The sequence below is a fragment of the Rhinatrema bivittatum genome, chromosome 9 (assembly GCF_901001135.1).
Source record: "Rhinatrema bivittatum chromosome 9, aRhiBiv1.1, whole genome shotgun sequence".
Taxonomy (NCBI): domain Eukaryota; kingdom Metazoa; phylum Chordata; class Amphibia; order Gymnophiona; family Rhinatrematidae; genus Rhinatrema; species Rhinatrema bivittatum.
The window spans coordinates 156,367,809-156,390,354 of NC_042623.1; the positions used below are offsets into that span (position 1 = coordinate 156,367,809).

The following is a 22,546-nucleotide window of genomic DNA, read 5'->3' on the forward strand; positions in this document are numbered from 1 at the left end:
GCGTGTGCACAGGCCACGTGCCTGTGCGCGCGATGCAGTATTTAAATTAGGTCTGGCAGTAGAAATGGGCAAAAGGAGGCGCTAGGGACACTAGCGCGTCCCTAGCACCTCCTTTTGGCCCGGAGCAGTGGTTCTCAGCAGGTTTGACAGCCGACACTCAATTTTGCCGGCGTCGGTTCTCGAGCCCGCTGACAGCTACGGGCTTGGAAACCAGACGCCGGCAAAATTGAGCGTCCAGTTTTGACCCGACAGCCACAGGCCGACTTCAATTTTTTTTTTTATTTTTTTACCTTCAGGACCTCCGACTTAATATCGCCATGATATTAAGTCGGAGGGTGCACAGAAAAGCAGTTTTTACTGTTTTTTTTGTGCACTTTCTCAGTGCCCGAAGAAATTAGCGCCTACCTTTGGGTAGGCGCTAATTTCTGAAAGTAAAATGTGCAGCTTGGCTGCACATTTTACCTACTGAATCGCGTGGGCATACCTAATAGGGCCATCAACATGCATTTGCATGTTGAGGGCGCTATTAGGTTCGGCGGGTTGGACGCGCATTTTCCGCCCCTTACTGAATAAGGGGTAAGGGAAAACGCGCGTCCAATGACAGGTTAACAGTGCGCTCCATTGGAGCACACTGTACTGTATCGGCCTCTATGTAAATAATACTATGACCATTCTAAAAGTATTTCAAATGCAAAAAAGTGAGGATATGGAAGGAATTAAATCTACAATTCTCTATCGGCAAGCATTAGCTATGACATGTGGGTGATGTCATCCAGTGGCACCTCATCTCATTATTTATAGAGCTTTTGCTCTACTGAGCATGTGCAGGAATTCCCATGCACACAATGCCTTGTGAATACTTCATTGTTTTTTTGTCCAAGCTTCTGCAGGGACGTGTACCCTCTCTCTACTAAGTTGTTTAGTACTTCATACTTTCTTTTTATTTTTTTGTTAAATATCTTTATTCATTTTATAGAAATACAATCACAGTCAACAACATTTCCAAAAGATATACAAACAATGAAAATAGAGATGAAAATTCATCCTCCCTCCCTCCCCAATATGAGTGCATTATACATGAGAAAAGCACAGTAAATAAAATATTATCTTGGTAAATTACTCATTACTATCTTCAGATATTTTAGTAGTTAGAAAGTAATTGTAAGTGCTGGGGCAAATTTCTCCTTTACAGAAGAGGGCAAGGTAAATATAAATGCCCAAGAGCACAGGAATGTCAGCGAGGGTACAACATCTACAGGCACAAGAGCCATACTGAAGTAATAAAGGTTTTTTATTCAATCAACGTAGTTATCTGGCAGACATATCTTGCAAATTGGAGTAGTAGAGCAAATTATTGTGATAACATGTCCGCCAATACGGGTTGTGTTTCTCACTGGCTGCATGAGGAGGGACAGAACAGGAGATCAAAAGAGATCTTCAGCATTATAAAAGCAGATCTCCATATGAATACAAAGTTGCAGGAATCGCCATGTAGAGAAACAAAGTAACAGCAATCTGTGACCCGATCTTAATAAGTGTGGTAGTTGAAGATCTCTTTTGATCTCCTGTTCTGTCCCTCCCTTTTTTACTTTAGTACAGCCCTTGTGCCTATAGATGTCGTACTCTTATGGATTTATCCTCTGGTGTGTTTTTGATCTCCACTTCTCTTGGTGGTTTAACTAACAATGCACCCCATATTTTGTAGAAAACTGGTCTTTTACCATGCGGCTTCATAGACCATGTCCTAAAATCTAAAGTTCAAAGCTCCAACATGTCCGAATACCAAAATCTGAAGGTTGGGGCCTCATGGAAAATCCACTTGGTCAATATACATTTCCTTGCAGTGCAGAATCCTTTTGTGAAAAATATATTGTCCCAATTAGTACAAGCTATGTCCTCAGAGACCACTCGCAAAACACAGAAATTTGCCTGAGCTTGAATCTGAATTCCTAGCATCTTCTATATAAACCTCAGGATCTCCTTCCAAAAGTCCTGAATTTGCGGACATTCCCACAGCCCATGACACTGTGGTTCTAATTTCACTTCAGGGTATTTCAGGCAACCGGGAGTATCTATTAGTTTCATCTGATGCGCTCTATGAGAAGAAATGATTAGTCTATGAATAACTCTCAGGTGTTGTTCCCTTAATAATATCGAAGAAATACAAACTTAAGAGCACATCCAAACTAGCAGATAAATCTCTGTCCTCTAGATCAGAGCCTAGATCATTGTTCCATACTGCTGTGGAAAGTGTTTATATGTAATGACAGAATAAAGAAATTTATATATGCTAGCTAATGATGGCTTCCTCCCCTTATTCCTTTGGAGTAATCTCTGAAATGGACCCAAAGAGTGGGGCAATGTTTTAACCTCCAGCTGTTTAGAAATAAAACTAGCTAGTTGAGGATAATGTAGAAAATCTTTTGACCTGAACTCAAAATATTCTAGACAGTATTTGAAGGATAATATCTGTTTGTTTTGATAATCAATAAAAATTAAGCATTCCCTGGCCTGCTAGACTTATTAGTGTGGAAAAAAAAACACTCCCCTGGCTTAAACCAAGGGTTCCCACAAATGGGTAGCCAAGGCAAAACTTTCCAAGATAATACTAGCAGTTTCCAACTATTCTGCATGTACGTTATCAGTATATTATTAGCTTGGTAATCTAGTAAATCTTTAGTCCTGGAGTGGTGCAGAACATGTAAATCGTAAGGGTGAGCAAACCTTTTTTCTGCTTCCATGTCCGGAAAACCATTGCTACCCAACATCCAGTCTCCCAGAGCTCGCAAGGCATTCACTAAATTACATGTTGTTGTAACTCAAAAATGACCCTAACCACACCACCTTTCCTTATCACAGGTATTATTCATGTAAAATTTATAGCATTTTGATGAATCTAGGGGAATCTTAGGAATTATTAGGAGGAGAATAGCAAATAAAACAGTGGATATCATAATGCCTCTGTATTGCCCCATGGTGAGACCGCACCTTGAATACTGTGTGCAATTCTGGTCGCCACGTCTCAAAAAAGATATAGTTGCACTGGAGAAAATGCAGAGAAGGGCAACTAAAATGATAAAGGGGATGGAACAGCTCCCCTATGAGGAAAGGCTAAATAGTTTAGGGCTATTCTGATTGGAGAAGAGACAGCTGAGGGGAGATATGATAGAGGTCTACAAAATCATGAAAGGATTTGATCGGGTTAATGTAAATCGGTTATTTACTCTCTCAGATAATATAAGGACAAGGGAGCACACCATGAAGTTAGCAAGTAGCTCATTGAAAACAAATCAAAGAAAATTCATTTTCACTCAGCACATAGTTAAGCTCTGGAATTCATTGCCAGAGGATGTGGTTATGGCAGTTAGTATAAATGGGTATTAAAATGGTTTGGATAAGTTCCTACATGAAAAATCCATAAACTGCTATTAATCAATAAGGAATAGCAGCTTGAGATCTATTTAATGTTTGGGTACTTGCCAGGTACTTATGACTTGGACTGGCCACGGTTGGAAACAGGATGCTGGGCTTGATGGACCCTTGGTCTGACCCAGTATGGCATGTTCTTATGTTCTTGTGTTTTTATGTGCTCATAGAGAAGAGTCCATTTGGCACCATTGGATGACTTGTCTCTTGTGTCATGGTTAATTCATCCTGCTGTCTACTGAGAACCGAGTTTACAGTAAGCAGCCTTAATTTTGACATTTATATTTTTCTATATGCAAAAATTTGCTATCAGTAGAATAAGTTTGCCATAAAGAGTGATGGATCACAGGTTATGTCATAAAAGTCCTAGAAAATGAGAAAATTACATTTCCAGGTTTCTTCCCAGAACAGTTAAAGACAGAAGCATTTCATGCATTATGTAACACTTGGTATGAAAGCATTAAGGAGGCAGTGGTGAGGTGGAAGGCATTTAAAAACCAATAGCTTCCCTGCCAGCATGAAATCTTGCCTTGCAATTTTGGCTAAAGTACTTTGACTGTCCTGCTAGCCTACTTGAATGCACGGAAATAAAGTTTAGCATTTAAAATATAAATATATAAAATGTAACCTTTTTATTGGACTAAATAGATTTCTGAACCAGCTTTCAAGATCTAATTCTTTCTTCAGGTCAGAATTCATATGAGCAGAAGATGACATTACCAGGAAATATAAAGATTTATATTTTACTAATTTATATTTGCTAGCAAACGCACATTACTTTTACGCTCCGTGGCTACAGACGGCTGCGACCTCTTGCTCACCTCCTTTTTCTCTGCTTTGTCTCCACTGGGCGAACTCGTGGCCTCTGCCAGCTACCGCTGGTCTTCCTGCCTCCATTCATGGGCCCACCTGAGTGGCATGGACGCCGCCGACCACCATCTTACCCTCGGGGTTCCCTAGGCGCATGTGAGGCTCCCAGGCCTGCTTTAACCACGTCATGGCGGGAACCTCGGGGGTGTCCCCCTCAGATGACGTCACTCATCTTAGATACTTAAGCTCGCCGGCCCAGACAGCCGACGACTTGGCAATGAGTTCATCTTGCTGAATCCACCTACTCTCGCTTCAGTGCTTGTTCTGGTTCCTGCTTCCAATGTGAGAGGCTACCGGGTACCTGCTCCTCGGGGGCCCTTCCTCGTCTCCCGGCTATCTGCTCCTCGGAGGGCCTTTTACCTGGACTCCTGCCTGCCTCGCTTCTCGAGGCTTCCTATGGAACTACTCCTTTGTCTTCAGTCACTGTGAGGAACCACTCTGTAGGCCACTGCTGTGATATCAACGTTGGAATCCTCCCCGGTGTACCCGCTCTACGGACCATTGCCGTGATATCGCTAGAGGAGCCCTCTCCCGGTCTATCCCGCTCTGTGGACCTGTGCTGTGATATCACTAGAGGAATCCTCGCCGATGTACCCCACTCTGAGGACCACTACCATGACCTCCTACTGAGGAACCCTCTTGTGTACCATCTCTATGGACCCGTGTAACTTCAGTGACTGTACTTTCGCTCAGCACCCCCACTCCTCGGGTGGTGCCGCACCTATTGCTTGACTCCAGTTATCCGAGCTGAGTCTGATGTCAGCACCTGCGCTGTCGTTCTGTGGCCCACCTCCTGGGGTCACCCTCTCCTTCTCCTCTACTTCTGTATACATCCCGCAGCCGAGACCTCGCCTCCCAATGGTGAGGCTCAGTGGGGCTCGTCCCCTGGGCAGTACCACCTCTCACCTCAGCCAAGGGGCCCACGTACCCACAAATCCTAACAACTACTTCATATTTATATATATATATATTTTATTTCTGAGTAATTTTGTCTAAGTCACTATGAGAAAATTAAATGAATTTATACATTTTCACACTGACCAATTTAGAGAGGCCATTAAAACTGAATACGGCCAGAATAAACAAGGAAACAGATTTATCTATGTGAGGTCTTAATGCAATCCACTGGTAGAGAGAGCTCAATTTAGCAGCCCCAACATGATAGAAACAGTGGCAGAGTTTAAGGCTCTTCAAAAGTGTATGGGGAAGTATGACAATGATGGAAAAAGAAGCGAGGCTCTGCCAGAACACTCCTATTTCAGGGATTTCTTCTTAATTTACTTTAATAACAGTCTGAAGGTTGTCCATTTTTCTTTAAGTGTTCTTAGAATACTGATATTTTCTAAATATAGACTGCAGGTAATTTTGTAGACTGAGTTTTACTATCACTGCTATATTATCGAAAGAGCTGTTGAAATGGAGTATCAGCTGCAGGTTATCTGCTTAATGGCAAATTTTAAATCAGCCTTGAAATGCAGTCTAATACAGATTAATGTTGAGTTCAGGTAAAGATAAAGCAATAAACAGCACTAAACTTATTGGGGTGGATATTCAAAGATGAACGGCTGACAGGATCATTTATCAAATTGTATTAGGGCCTTATTGCACGTGATAACACTGTAACGCATGCAATAAGGCCCTAATGCACGTGATAAATACCACATCGCAAAATGCATATGCAAATTTAAAATTTGTATTTGAGTGGGAGGAGTTTCAGCGGAGTAAATGGAAATGAGGGTTTGCTAGCACGGCATGAGATAATGCACACTATCGTAGGATTTAACACCAGAAATAACTCCATGGATCACGGCTATTATCGCAGTGATTATTGCACGCGATAAAAAGAGGAATGATAACCAGGCCTTTCTGCCCCAATAAAAACACCTGTTCTTACCTGGTCCAGCTTCCTAAAGGCATAATGTTTGTGGCAAGTTTAATTGTTGGGAGATACTGGATGCTTCGGAAGGCTCACCACAGACGACAATAAACAGAACAACAACATGAACCTCAAGAATAAGTAAGGCCAGTTCCAAGACCTATGGAAGAGCCTGCACCGGACGAAGAGGCACAGACCCCACAAAATCGGGGCCCAGGGCAGCGCCTGGCACACAGGTAGCCATAGTGGAGGAGATACAGGGAGCGCATCTTTCCTCCATGAGCATCCTTGCTGGGCATGCCAGAGGACTATGTGGTTTGCAGGTATTGGCTAAGCTCTTGGGCTATCCTGGAATTATATGAAGAAATCCAAGGGGATTTGGATCAGGTCACACAAAGATCCCACACTCTGGCTAGCCTCACCAAACTGTCGGCCACCCTGCATCTCATGGTAACCAGCTCCTTCCAAATGACAGTAGGGCTTGTGGGAAGAATGTTCCAAACCACTTTTTACTGCTGTCTGGACCAGGTCATCAAAGCAATCTCTGACTTTATTAATCACTACATGGTCAGCTACAGGCAGGACTTGATGGATGGAGAGGTTTTTATGCCTTCGCAAACTACCAATGTTCTGGAAGCTATTGACTGCAATCACATGGCCATCATTCCACCCCGTGACAGGGAGAAGATGTACCGCATCAGAAAGCTCTTCCACTCCATCAACATGCAAATGATCTGTGGCAGCTACGCATGATTCCTTTATACTTAGATAATCAGGCCTCTTTGAAAATTTTGAGGACTGCCTGTACGGTGACAATTGGCTCATAGGTAAAAGAGACGTTTCTTTCTATATTCCATCACTGGCTATATGTTTGTGGCGAACGGCATGAAAATGGGGGTTGGCTGGGGGGACAGGAAAGCATCCTCCCTGGACAAATGGCTTGTACAGTTACATCTGCAGGCCATTGGCCCAGAGCCTGGCTTTTTCACCTCATGCTGCAGAGGCCTGCAGATCTTGTGATGCAAACAATGCACTAGCCATAAAGCTTGGTGTGTGAGCAGGAACTATACACTTTCAACATGTTCATTTTCAAAATGGCCCTTTTCCTATCCTCCTATTGGGAACTATTAAAATCTCACTGGTTAATGACAAGCTTGAAGTATCCATACTGCCGATACTGCATGATCACGTGTGGCCGGTTAGTGAGGCATCATTCAGATTGTCGGCCACAGTTTATCATGACCCTCACACACCTCAACCAGAAGCTGTGTCCGGTGCCTGTTGGTGGCATGGCATATTCCCTGTGTCAGGGCACACAAATTGATTTCTATGGAGGATATATTGCAAAGTCGGCAGGGACATTCACAATCACACCATGAGGTATTGTTTTGCAGCTAACACAGGTGTGGCAGCTCTTATGTATTGCTTCAAGGTTGGCAGCCTGCTATACACCAGTAACCTTAGCTTGGTTTTGAGAGTCTGGCATGCCATTGTTGAAATATCCAGATGTAATTTATTAGTTCTGAAGAGCTGAGCTACATTTGGCTACTGCTATCTTGCACATATACTGGCCCAGAACAATGTGATATACACTTAAGCTAGGCAAATTGCCCTTTAAGGCTCAGGGAAACATACAGGCTACTTTATACAGTCTTATAGGATGCTGTGGTGTACCAGCTAGATCTGTAAGTGACAATGCTATGACTGATGGCTTAAATCTGTCATTGCTGCAAGAGATTCTGGGTACGGTTGGAGAACCTGGCTTCCCACCCCCTTTGCCAATCCCTATATGCCAGCAGAAACATAAAACAATGAGGCCTTATTGTGTCATCAAATATACCTTTGGAGTTCTCAAAAGTTGCTTTTGCAGTTTGGACAAGACAGGTGGAGCTTTATTCTATGCCCTACCCAAAATTACAGATATAGTACTGCTTTGCTGTGTCTTCCATAATCTCACTCTATGCTATGGACTACAAATGGAGATACATTCAGATCTCTCCCTGGATCCCCCATGTGTCCCCACACAAGCCAAGGACAGCACGCTGAGTGGCAGCCAACTTCATGAAAACCTTATACAATGCTATCTTGCCTGATAGGGCTCACCTACCATATCCCCTTCCAGGGAAGGGAGGCCATCAAACTGTTAGCTGCTGCTCTCCTCGCTATCATCTTTCTTTCTCTCACTGCTTCTCTGTGTAGGTCAGTGTGTAACAGAGAACATGTATGCCTACTCAGGATTCATCTTGACAATGGAGCAGTAGACTGTACTTGAAAAACAATTGCGAAAGTAAGGATTACATCAAATACATGTGGCTGCCACATTAAAAGAGGCATGTGTGTCACAACAGTTTGTGGCCTAGCTAGCACCGTGTGGCTTGCTAGTCTTCCCCAGGGGACCCCATCCTAGCACTCACATTTGGATGAGATAGTACCAGTGTGATGCCACCCCAGCTGCTCCTCGAGAATGGAGAGCTGCAGCTCTAGAAATGCTGTAAATCTCAAATAGCTCTGAAGCTGAAAGGCACAGCCTAAAGGTACAGATAGACGATTTAAGGTTTCAGTGGAAGTCTGCCTGGTCCCAAGCAGTAGCAGCAGCTCTCTAGGCCCTGTGCTCTTCACCTGTGGATATTCTGGACTCATCCTCCCCAGTTGTCACACAGCAGCTGACACTCTGTTCCAACAGTCAGCATGTAGACATCATATTAGGTTTAGTGTGAAAGCTACAAATGGTTGGGTACAGATACCCTTTGAGTCATGACACAAGTGAGGGGGCTGAAAATCAAGTCTTGTGTGATGATGACTCTAACTTTATTTATTTATTTTGTTTTATACCATCGCTTCAACATAAGATCACAATGGTTTACAAAATCAGCATTCAAATTCTGGATCAACATTCCCATTCAGAATCAACATTCATATTCTATGTCAATGCAGCAGGAACTACATATTCTAAGTCATATTCATACATAATCTTGTTCAACATAACAGCAGAACATATTCTAGGTCAATGCATCAACATCGAGTACAAGTTAACAAGGATGCTATGATGGTGGTTTATAATCCATTTGTTCCATTTCATTATTCTTCACATAATATTCAGTTGTTGTATTGTTTCATTTCATATCGCTCAATACTTATTGCTAAATCTACTCACTTAATCTATGGTTCTGACAGTGACATAATTGGCATATTGGTATTTTAATTTGGTCATATGCTTTTCTAAAGAGCCATGTTTTCAGTTCATATTTGAAGCTCATAAGAACATAAGAAAATGCCATACTGGGTCAGACCAAGGGTCCATCAAGCCCAGCATCCTGTTTTCAACAGTGGCCAATCCAGGCCATAAGAACCTGGCAAGTACCCAAAAACTAAGTCTATTCCATGTTACCATTGCTAATGGTAGTGGCTATTCTCTAAGGGATAGATTTTTTTAAAAAGCGCGATCGCGTACTTTTGTTTGCGCAGCAGGCGCAAACAAAAGTACGCTGGATTTTATAAGATACGCGCATAGCCGCGTGTATCCTCTAAAATCCTGGATCGGCACACGCAAGGCTGCCGATTTTGGGCAGCCTGCGCACGCAGAGCCGTGCAGCCTGCCTCCGTTCCCTCCAAGGCCGCTCCAAAATCGGAGCGGCCTTGGAGGGAACGGAGGCAGGCCTTTGTTCCTAGATTTACACCTGCGAGAAGCAAATGTAAATCTACGCACGCCAGCGGACTGCTGGCGCACCGTCTTCCGACCCAGGGGCTGGTCCGGAGGCCTGGACCACGCCCCCGGTCTGGTGCCACACCCCCGAAACGCAGTGTCATCGGTCCCACCCCCGACACGCCCCTGACACGCCCCCTTCGAAAAACCCCGGGACCTAAGTGCGTTCTGGGGCTCTGCGCGTGCCGGCGGCCTACGGAAAATAGGCGCGCCGGCGCGCAAGGCCCTGCTCACGTAAATCCGGGCGGATTAACGCGAGCAGGTCTTTTAAAATCCGCCCGTAAGTGAACTTAATAGCAGGTAATGGACTTCTCCTCCAAGAACTTATCCAATCCTTTTTTAAACACAGCTATACTAACTGCACTAACCACATCCTCTGGCAACAAATTCCAGAGTTTAATTGTACGTTGAGTAAAAAAGAACTTTCTCCAATTAGTTTTAAATGTGCCTCATGCTAACTTCATGGAGTGCCCTCTAGTATTTCTACTATCCGAAAGAGTAAATAACCGATTCACATCTACCCGTTCTAGACCTCTCATAATTTTAAACATCTCTATCATATCCCCCTCAGCCGTCTCTTCTCCAAGCTGAAAAGTCCTAACCTCTTTAGTCTTTCCTCATAGGGGAGCTGTTCCATTCCCCTTATCATTTTGGTAGCCCTTCTCTGTACCTTCTCCATCGCAATTATATCTTTTTTGAGATGCGGCGACCAGAATTGTACACAGTATTCAAGGTGCGGTCTCACCATGGAGCAATACAGAGGCATTATGACATTTTCCATTTTATTCACCATTCCCTTTCTAATAATTCCCAACATTCTGTTTGCTTTTTTGACTGCCGCAGCACACTGAACTGACGATTTCAATGTGTTATCCACTATGACACCTAGATCTCTTTCTTGGGTTGTAGCACCTAATATGGAACCCAACATTGTGTAATTATAGCATGGGTTATTTTTCCCTATATGCATCACCTTGCACTTATCCACATTAAATTTCATCTGCCATTTGGATGCCCAATTTTCCAGTCTCACAAGGTCTTCCTGCAATTTATCACAATCTGCTTGTGATTTAACTACTCTGAACAATTTTGTGTCATCTGCAAATTTTTAGGTAGATGTTGGTGGCTAGTTGGAGGCTCTTTACAGTGATTACTGAGTTGCCATCTGTTTTCCTTTGCTTTTGTCTTTTGACTTCTTTGTTGGAGTAAACGTTTTTGTTTGTTAGTCCTGTTTGCCTGTCTGTTTCTCTTTTGGTGTTGAGGAGTGGTGTGGAGGAGTGAGAAGTGGAAGGAGTGGGAGTGGAGGAGTGAGGAGGAGTGGAGGGGAGTGTATGTGTGGAGGAGTGAGGAGTGTTGGTGGATGAGCGGTGTTTATGATGAGGAGGATGGAGCATGAGAGGCATGGGGAGAGGGGAGAGAGGAGAGGGTAGGGGTTGGGAAAGGAGGGGGAGGAGGCAGGAGCATGAGGGCAGGAGTGCTAGAGGAAGGAGTAGGGACAGGGACAAGAGTAGAGAGAGAGGCAGGAGGGAAGGGATAGGAGAGGCGGGAGGGGGCAAGGGATAGGCAGGCAAGGATGGAGGAAGGGGGCTGACAGGCTAGGGAGAGAGAGCGAGGGTAGAGGGGAAGGGAGTTGGCAGGGTAGAGGCAGAAGTTGGGGAGGAAAGGGAGTGTGAGGGAGTGTGAGGGAGAGTAAGGAAAGGGAGGACACCTTTCCGGAAGCAGAATTGGCACTCCCTTCTGGCAGCCAGGCAGCAGGATGCCCTCATCTCAAGGCTATCAATTTCAACGTCCAGGAGAACAAGATGGTCACTGCAAAGGTCGCGCGCGGGCCTTTGAAAATCCGCCCCTTAGAGAATAGCCACTGCCATTAGCAATGGTAACATGGAATAGACTTAGTTTTTGGGTACTTGCCAGGTTCTTATGGCCTGGATTGGCTACTGTTGGAAACAGGATGCTGGGCTTGATGGACCCTTGGTCTGACCCAGTATGGCATTTTCTTATGTTCTTACCTACCTCCTCTCTCCAAAAGCCTGATACCCTCAAAGAGGCAGCTGCAGGAAGCCTGTATATATAAACTGAAAAAAATAATGCACTATGCACTAATTTATGCTAGCCATGTAAAATGATGTGGCATGTGCTGACGCAATGCGTGATGTGCTGACAACGCACCATGCGCTGACTCAGTGCCACGTAGGTTATTCACCTATGCAATGTGGCAGGCTAGAAATTTTCCTAACCATGCCCTTTTTTATCATGGATGATATTTTTGCTATATTTATTGCGATTTGATGAATCTAGGTCTGAATTAGCAGATAAGGCATTTGGCTTATTCACTGGATATTCAATGGCACAACTATGCCACTGAATATTCCCAAATTATACTGTATGCTGCTAGTAAACTGAATAAGTCTTAACTAGCTAACTTTAGACCTGCTTTTGAGCACATCTAACTTATCCAGTTAATTTAGTCAAATATATTTGAATATTGCTACTTATCCAGCTAAGGACCTGATTCACTATGCTCTTTGAGCTTGATTCTCTAAGGCTTTTTTCCAATTATGTGTTTATGGAAAAACAGCTTAGTGAATCAGGCCCTTAGCTGGATAAGTAGTTTCTCCCTGGAATGCCCATATCCCACCCACCACTTACCTGGTTAACTACTATAGGCCGTAAGTTAGCCAGATAAATAGTTATCTGGTTAAGTGGTGGCCGCTGAATGGGACCAGATATTCAGCTGCCACCATGTAGCCATATAAGTCCCAACTAACTTGTGCTGAATATCAGCCTCACTAACTAAGCAGAGTGAGGAAGTAGCTTCCACAGTAGTTATTTTTCTATATAATACCACTAGTTCTTTTTTTAAAAACACTTGCAGTTGAATGATAGTTGATTGACAATTATCCAGACTTTTAGTCTTGTTGACAGATAATGGGCTGCAGAATTAGCGCTATTGCATTTATTAAAGGAGCTGTTCGAATAATTCCACACGAAAAGGAAGGCCTGAATATTATTATGAGGCATATTATTATGAGGCATATTGCAGAAATAGATATGGTTTGGTCAACTGTGACTCTACTTGGATCTAAGAATTGATCTCTCAAGTCACATTAGACCAAGGTTTAGTAGTTTCAGAGCTGGGGATATTTTATTGATTAATTTTCTTGAGGGCATGGTGGCTAGGGAGTGCTGGGAGAGAAATCCATCATTTAATATCTTAGCTATTTTTAACTTCAAGGAGAATAAATTGAGGGCACTTTTTTTATTCTGAAATCTGAATTGCCTCTTTCAAGGGAAAGTAATGTGTTTTTCATCTTTGGTTACTAGAAAGCAAAAGAGTACATTTACCCATCTTTAGAAAATTGCTGTTCCACACCATTTCACTTAAGCTCCCAGCATGTATGGGTCCCAGAGAGTGTAATATAAAAAAAAAAAAATGATGCCACTTCATCCAGTGCTCAGAAAACTAAGGAAAGATCAGCCTTATAAAAAGGAATAACCATTTCTTCAATCTTGTCTAACTATTTTTTTCAAGCAGCAACTGAAAATTGCATGATTGATTTTATGGTGCCATCCTTTAGCCTCAGTGGACTTCTAACAACAGGACCCTAATCATGCTAGGAGAGGCAGTATGTTTAGAGTAGGAAAACACATTTTGAATTCAATTACTGATAAGTGAAAGTAAAAACAATTCTCTGACCACGGATTACTGACCACAAAGCACAGGAAAATCAGAAGCTATTTTTTCTTCCTAAAACAAAAAAAAAAGTAGCAAACAAATTCCTTTCATTTAAATCAGAAAAACAGTCAATTTTCATGTTTTTGTTATCTTGAAAACCAGATCTAATTGCATACCTCAAGAAGCAGAGTAGGCCATTCCTGCTGTAAATCACTATTGTTCTTTGCCTAAGGCTACCTCACTCAGTTTATATATGTAAGAAATAATAAAAGAACATAAGAATTGCCATACTGGGTAAGACCTATGGTCCATCAAGTCCAGTATCCTGTTTCTAGCAGTGGTCAATCCAAGTCACAAGTACCTGGAAGGATCCCAAACAGTAGATAGATCCCATGCTGCTAATGCCCAATAGTAATGACTATTTCCAAGTCTCTCTGATTAATAACAGTTTATAGATGTCTCCTCCAACAATGTTTCCAAACCTTTTTGAAACCCAGCTGTGCTAGCTGCCTTTACCACATCTTCCATTCTTACCTGGCTGCCAAATTAGTTAGCTTCCCTAATTTCTTTTAGCTTTTTATTGTCAGTCTGTTCATTTTGGCTAGGCTTATGGTAGTATACCCCCACCGCTATACTCTTCTCCATCACACATGGAATTTCCAACCATAAAGATTCTACTGTTAATTTAGGGCCGGATTTTAAAAGCCCTACATGCTTAAATCCCGTGTAAGTCCCTGGGCTTGCAAAAATTGGCAGGGAGGGGATGGGGGTGGGGTCAGAGGCCTCTGATACAGCGGTCATTACTACTGTGTCAGAGGATCAAATGCCGGCAGGCTGCTGGCGCACACAAATTGTGCCTGCCCAGAGGCAGGCGCAAAAGGTAAAATAAAAGTCAGGGTGTGTTAGAGTAGGGCTTGGGGGAAGGTTAGGAGAAGGGGTGGGAAGGTTAGGTTAGGTTAGGGGGGAAGGGACGTTCTCTTCCAGGCCGCTCTGATTTTGGAACAGCCTAGGAGGGAATGGGGGAAGGCAGTGCTGCTTGGTGTGCACAATTCTGCACCCCCTTGCATGCGCCGACCTCTGATTTTATAACTTGCGTGCACAAGTTAAAAAATCTGGTGTACATGTGCGCATGCCGGGTAGCGCACACACATTTACGCTGCGCACGCACCTTTTAAAATCTACCCCTTAATCTCTTGTAGAATCTTTATCCTGTTGGACTCTATGCCATCCCTAACAAAAAGTGCCTCCCACCCCAGCCAAGTTGCTCCACATTATCATTGTGATATAATTTGTAACCTGGTATAGCTCTCTCCCATTGGTTATCCTCCTTCCACCAGGTCTCTGAGTTGTCAATTAAGCCTACTTCTTCATTCAGTGCTATACATTCTAACTCTCCCATGTTACTTTTTAGATCTCTGGAATTAGTATACAGGCATTTCAAGGTACATTTTTTATTTTATAACGGCTGACAGAGACAGTTTGGAATTTTTTAATGCAATCTGTTCTTTACTATTAGGCAAATAGGCTACTTATGCTATTATTGGAACCTCTCTATCAGGATGACTTAACCCCCCTGTTATTTTAGTATCCTTGGAAGATACCTCCCCTGAATCATGCACTGATGAATGACAGCTTTCCCCCATGTTCTAGTTTAAAACCTGCTCTATCTCCATTTTAAAGGTGAATGCCTGCAGCCTGGTTCCACTTTGTTAAGATGGAGATCATCCTTTCAGAATAGGCTACACCTTTCCTAAAAATTGCCCAGTTCCTAACAAAATTATAGCCCTCCTTTCTGCACAATCTTCTCATATAAACATTGAGATTATTGAGTTCTGCCTGCCTTTCATGTCCTGCACACAGAACAGGGAACATTTCACAGAAGGATACCTTATTGGCTCTGGATTTCAACTTTCTACCTAAGGCCTAAATTTGGCTTCCAGAATCTCCCTCCCATACATTGATGCCCGCATTGATGCCCACATGTTCCATGAAGCCAGCTCCTTTCCAACACTATCTAAAATCATATCTAGGTGGCACATGATATCCACTACCTTCTCACGAGGCAGGCAATTTACCAAGCAAACTTCACATTCACAAACTCACAGCTATCTATATTCCTAGAACATAAGAACATCAGATATGCCATACTGGGTCAGACCAAGGATCCATCAAGCCCAACAGTGGCCAATCCAAGTCACAAGTACCTGGCAAGTACCCAAATATTAAATAAATCTCAAGCTACTATTGCTTATTAATCAATAGCAGTTTATGGATTTTTCCTCTTGGAACTTATCAAAACTTTTTTAAACACAGTTACACTAACTGCCATAACCACATCCTCTGGCAATGAATTCCAGAGAGAATGGCAAATAAAATGATGGATGTCATAATGCCTCTTTTTCGCTTCATGGTGAGACTGCACCTTGAATACTGTGTGCAATTCTGGTAACCACATCTCAAAAAAGATATGGTTGCAAAGGAGAAAATGCAGAGAAGGGCAATTAAAATAAGGGGCATGGAGCGGCTCCCATATGAGGAAAGTCTAAAGATATTAGAGCTCTTCAGTTTGGAGAAGAGATGACTGAGAAGGGGGGGATATGATAGAGGTCTACAAAATTATGAAAGGACTTGAACAGGTTAATATAAATCGGTTATTTACTCTCTCAGATGATAGTAGGACTAGAGGGCACTCCATGAAGTTAGCAAGTAGCTCATTTAAAACAAATCGAAGAAAATTCTTTTTCACTCAGCACATAGTTAAGCTCTGAAAATCATTGCCAGAGGATATGATTACAGAAGTTAGTGTATCTGGGTTTTAAAAAAGTTTGGATAAGTTCCTAGTGGAAAAATGCTATTAATAAGCAATAGTAGCTTGAGATCTATTTAATATTTGGGCACTTTCCAGGTACTTGTCACTTGGATTGGCCACTGTTGGAGACAGGGTACTGGACTTGATAGACCCTTGGTCTGACCCAGTTTAGTATATCTTATGCTCTTATGTTATGTTCTTATGACTAGACAAGCCTATGGTAGTGAGCACAGAGAATAAGAAGGTATGTATAGGGTGAGATGATGACTGAGGTAGATTGGTGCCCAACCTATGAGGGCCTTAAAGGCTAGTAAATTGGTTCAAAAGAGTACTGGAAACCAGTGCCGAATTTTTAGGATAGACCTGATATTTTCAAATGTTCTTGCTTTCAATAACATTTGATCAATGGCATTATGAATAAGTTGTACGTGCTCATTGAGTTTTTGTGGGATCCCTGAAGTAGTAGTATCATTTCATAGGACTTTTGGTGCAGGCTTTGCACCATTGTTGTAAGCACTTCTCTGGACAGCCTCTTTTTATCTTTGTTGAGGTATAGTCTCTAGAACTGGACACAATATTCCAGGTGAGGTCTCACCAATGACTTATAAAGAAGCATAATCACATCATTTCTTTCTACTTGTTATGCTTCTCTGTGTGCACCCTAGCATTCCTTGAGCTCTGGCCTCTGCCTAAGTTTCACTGTTGCTGCCTCAAAGTCATGAAATTTGCTCATCCCAAATTCACTTTCCTGCTTGGTTCGTGTCATCATCATTGTTTATTTGTTTCATGCTTCTCCAATTAACAAGCGCTCAAAGCATGTTACAACATGTTGATTATACATCAAAGTATGAACATTTTGAAACATACATCTCTGAATAAGGCATACTAAATAACAGCATATGTAATCTGTGAAGTAATGTACAATATTATAAGTAGCATGCCATCATCGTATGATTAGTACAAGATCTGGTAGTCTTTGATGAGTTTCCCTGCCGTCTGAATGGGGAGGGCCATATAAATGTTTAATAATATTAGCTATAGGATGGATTCATGTAGAACACCACAGGAGAGAAAGAAGAGTTGAGATGCTGGTGATCCCAGAGAAACAATATGGGAACAATTTTGGAGGAAAGATTTGAACCAGGTGGTTAACAGTGGTTAACAGTGTCAGATGCATTAAAAAGGTCCATGAGTACATAGAGCTACCTGCTCTCGATTTATACATAATTGGAACTCATCAATCAGGATTATTAATACCATCTCCATACTGAAATGAGGCCTACAGATTGATTGGAATGGGTCTAGGCCATTGGTGGTCAGCAGAAAATCTGATAGCTTTATTTGTCCAGATTTTTCAATAATCATGCCGAGGAATGGTAGGTTGGAGACTGGTTGAAATTTGCTTAGTTTGTTAAAGTCCAGATACATTAATGTCTCATCCCTATTGAGTTCTTATACCTTGAATTTCTTTATGTGCCCCCCACCCCAAATGTAGGACTCTGCACTTTTTGCACTGAAACCTATCTGCCAAGCATTTGATTGATTCTTGAACTTTCTTAGATCAATTCTGATTCTGTCCATTCAATGGTATCTACTCAATTTTAGATCTTGGTGTCATCTGCAAAAAGATTAACTTTTCCTGCTGACTCCTCTGCATTATCATTCATGAAAATATTGAGCAAAATCAGTCCCACAGTGCAGCAGTTCTCAAACGGTACGTCACGAAGCAGCAGTGTGTCGCTAAGCACTGGCAGGTGTGTTGCACAATTCCTGGTCTCTCACTGCTCTTCCCTTCCTCTCCTCCACCCCAGCGAGAAGCACCCATTTCTTCGACAAGCACTGCTGTTGTTCTTGCCCAGGCTATCAGCATATTCAAGCCCAGAAGAGCATGGCAGCAGTAGTTGTAAAAGCGAGCGGCACAGTTTAGCGATGTGCCGGTGAGGTTCCCACCTCCACCGGAGGACAAGAATGGAGCAGTTTAGAGATATGCCGGTGAAGTTTCCACCCCCACTGGCAGGACAAGGACGGCACAATTTTTTGATTGCCCGACAGGCAGAGAGTTCCACGCGGGTGCAGCAGTGTGATTTGATGATGTACCAGGCCCCTCCAGCAAAAAGAATAATGGTGTGCTGGCTGGGTTTCCACCCTCTATCTCCAGAGCAAAAGCTTGCCAGGAAAAAGAGGGAGTGGAGGAGGGCTGAGGGATTGTGGATGAGGTGAGAGGGGATGGAAGGAAAAGGGAAGAGGATGTGATTGAGTAAGTGGGAAGGGTAAGAAGCTGTGGGTTAATGAGAGAAGGAAAGGAAAGGAAAGCAGCGTCAGGCGAACCACTAGTGGGTGTTCAATGGGGAGGCCAAGCCTCACCCATAGAAAAAGAACAATGGGGCACTGTAGGAGCACAGCCACTGACTGGGAGGCAAGATCACAGCAAAGAAAACCTGGCTGGACCAAGCAGGCGAGGGAGGGGAGAGATTGGGATGAGAGAGTAGAGGAAAAGAATGAGAGGGGAAGAAAGGGATGGGTGAGGTGGATGGGAGGGGAAAAGAGTGAATGAAAGGTGGTGTGAGAGGGGGAGGGAAAGAGCTGGATGGAGCAAAGTGAAGGGTGCAGAATGGGGAGAGAAAGGAGAGGAGAAGGGTGAATGAAAGGGAAGGGATGGGGTCTCACACCTGGAGGGTGGAGGCAGCAGTGGTAGAAAGGGTGAGAGCCAGAGGGGGCCATTGCAGCCGAAGAAAGAAAGGAAGGAGAGAGAGAGAGGGGGGGGGGGGCAGCAGCTGAAGAAATAAAGGTGAGAGAGGCCCTGGTAGAGCTGCTGGTGGCGGAGAAAGGACAACTGGAGAGAGGCCTTGGCATGAGGAAGTGTGTTGTGTGCGAGAGCATGAGCAGCAGAATGTGTGGGGGGAAGAAAAGGCCATGCTGCATAGAACAACAGCGGCAGCATTGACGTCAAGCAGCAGCGCAGGCCTGGAGCAAACTCAGAAGCAGCCAGCGATCAACAAGGGAGACAGCAGCGTTAGCCCCCACGGTCAATGGGATTCTTCTTTCTTGGGTCCTGGGGGTTGGAGGAGGCTGCTGCAGCTACCATTTATGCTTTGGGGGAGGGAGGTAGTAGGAGCGGATCAGTCAGTCAGCCAGTGTATAAGTGGGAGAGAGAACATGCATGTGAATGAAAGCCCGTGAATAAGTAAGAGAGAGGGAGAGCATTGTGTGATTGAGAGATTGGTGAGGAAGGTGACATGTATGTATGTATGTATGTTTGTGTGTGTGAGAGCGCCTGGTCGGGAAGATGATTGGTCTGCAAGAGACAGAAACTGGTCCTGAGGGTGTGACTGGGGTGTGTGTGAGAGACAGACAGTGACAGAGACAGGTTGTGGTCCCTAAGGAAGAAGACCATGAGGACAGAGCTTCAGCAGCCACTGCTGCTTCTGGTGTGTGCGCGCTACTGGCCTGCAAGGGAAGGGAGTAGGAGAGCTGCCGGAGAGAGTAAGTTAAGGTGGCTGTTTAAGTTCATTTTTCATGATTGACTGCCATTTTAATTATTGGGTATTATGTGATGTGTCTGCTATTTTGAAATATTTTATTAGTGTTTGGATAATTTTTAATAATTTTAAGAGTTTTTAATTGTTACATTTGAAACATTTATTAGTATAGTTTTACAGTTATTTCTGTGTGGGAATCTATGGCTTGTTCTGTTTTTCTAACTGAAGGTGCATTGATGTTTAGGGCCTGGTTTAATATTTGTAGAGTTGCCTTTTTATAGGTAGAGTTGTTCCATATGAATGCATGCCAAAATGCAGGTGTAACTTTGCGCTGAATAGTTTGTATGCACTATTGCATATCCTGGGTGTAATGAGGTGCTATATCTTGGTTTCCAGTTTCTGTCTCTATTTGTAATTTGTGGTCTTTCTGTACTTGGTGAAAGTCAGTTCTGTGTGTGTGTGTGTGTGTGTGTGTGTGAGAGAGAGAGAGAGAATGAGGTGAGGTATTTAACTAGCATGGCTAGTAAAATACCTCACCTTATTTGTTGTGTTTTCTCAATAGGACATGCAGAGGTGATGAACTTCTATTTATAAGCAGGGCTATTGTGCCTGGTAATAGAGGACGTTTGTGTTGCTGTTATTGAGATAACACCATAATATCATTTTTTTGTATGATGGGTTGAATAGGGAATGTTCTAGTTCTGTTTTATACCCATTCAGTGTGTCACGCAGGTGAGAACCATCTGTCATGTGTGTCCTGACAGAAAAAAGGTTGAGAACTACTGCCATAATGGATCCCTGAAGCACTCACCCTGCTTTCCTTGATGTGAACTCCATTTACCACTACCTCTTATTGCCTCTCATCTAATCAATTTCTAATCCCAACAGCCACTTTCAGGCCCACTCCAAAGTGGTTAACCTGATTAGAAATAAAGCAAATGCCATCTAATAGGATTTATTTATAATAAAAAATATGAATAAATAAAATATGCTCTTTAAGAACCAATTTTGAAAGTAGCAATGTGTTACTTATTATAGAAGTGAATCCTTTAAGATTTAGACAAGTGTTCCCAAAATCTGTGGATTGCCACTTTTAAGTGAAACTGCTTGTTATTGTTAGTGCAATGGAGTATTTTATGTTCATAATACACTCAAGCAGATTCTGAGCATGCACCTTGAAGAGGTCTCTCTAGTACTGCTGGGAACATCAAACTGGAGCCAGCAACAGTCGACCATTCGGTAATATCACAAATCCTCTTGTCATCCAATGATTTTATTTTTTTTTTTTTTTACATCACTGCACTGCCACTGCTGTTAACAAATGCACAACAGAGTTGAAACTAGCTGTGATAGAGACCCTTTTTAGTGCCAGTGAGTTCATGCTAGTTTAAGCTGAGTGAACAATTGTCTTTAATTCTGAGCATAAAGTTTGTATTAAAACATGCCCAACAGAAATAAACAATGAATATATAACTTTTTTAGACAACAAAAATATTGCTCCTGGGAAGAGTAATTTTCAAAGTTTTTTGCATGGACAAACAGTTTATTTGCATAAAAATGCCCTATTGAAAATTGCCCATTCCCTCCACTATTTGTTAAAGTACTCATACTGTTAACAGTGTTTAAGTAGGCATTTTTGGTATGTACCAGTCAGAAGTTATAGAGAGTTTGCTTCTAGATTGGGATAGAGTAAGGAATGCCTGCAGGGCCTCTGAGAGTAAACAGCTGCATAAGCTGATCTCCAGAGAGTTGTAAAAGGACTGTAAAGCCTTGTCTCGTGACAAACTTGTTAAATGCAACCTAGGTCCCCTTGTTTCTTCACTTTTACCATCTAGTGATCAACTGCTCAGTTTTGGACTGGACAGACCAGTTTTAAAACTAATTGTACAGTGTCCGCTTATAAAGGTAACAGGACACTGAAAATGTCTGGTCAGCAACACAGACCTATTCCCAACCTGGCAGCCAGCAGAAGAGAGGCCCAGTGGGGATGATCGACAGACCCCCAACTTGCCTGCTACAGTGATCAAAGGAGGAAGGCACCTGCACTCAGTGTTCCCGTGAATCATTCTGCTCTCCTAGACGTGAGGGGCAGATGCTTTGTCCAATCAGGCATAGTGCCATGCAGCCAATGGCAGGAGGTACAGGCAGGGACTGGGAGTTTGTGTGTTGTTGAGAGTAATGGAACAGGGATCCCCCAGAATCTAAGGGTGGTTGGTGATTCATCGAGCATAGCCATACTGCTGAATATCCCTTGCAAGTTAGCCGGATAACGTAGACAGTTATATTTGAGTATTTACATCTTTGTAGTTGTGCTAATATATACTTACAGTACTATACAATTGTAGAATGAGAAATCCAAAAACTTTCAAGCATTTCCTTTAGCTTGATTTTTTTTATTTCACCTTTTGTTCTATCAACTTTGTTTCTAGTATATTATTTTTAAAACCATTTGTGGTTTTGCTTTATTTCAGTTGGAAGAGGAGCTTAAGTTCAAACCATCCTTAAGGAAAATATTGAAACAAAAATTTTTATTTTTTTCCATGGAAATAATGTTGCGTTCGTGCCTCTTGCTCTCACTCCAACCTCTCTATCTCTGAAGCGACTCCCTTCTGGTCCGATGGACAGTTGCTGCCGCGGCTTCTCCTCACCGTTTCTTCCTGGAGTCTCCGGGCTGGCCTGATGCTGCTGATCTGCCATGTTCCTGATG

The 22,546-nt window shown here is 42.9% G+C and overlaps 1 protein-coding gene across 1 annotated transcript in view; it reads left to right on the forward strand.

The window, feature by feature from the left end:
* The window catches only part of LOC115098742 (glypican-5-like), a 1,173,655-nt gene that overhangs the window by 1,122,679 nt on the left and 28,430 nt on the right, over window positions 1–22,546 (forward strand). The gene's annotated exons all lie outside the window — the stretch shown is intronic.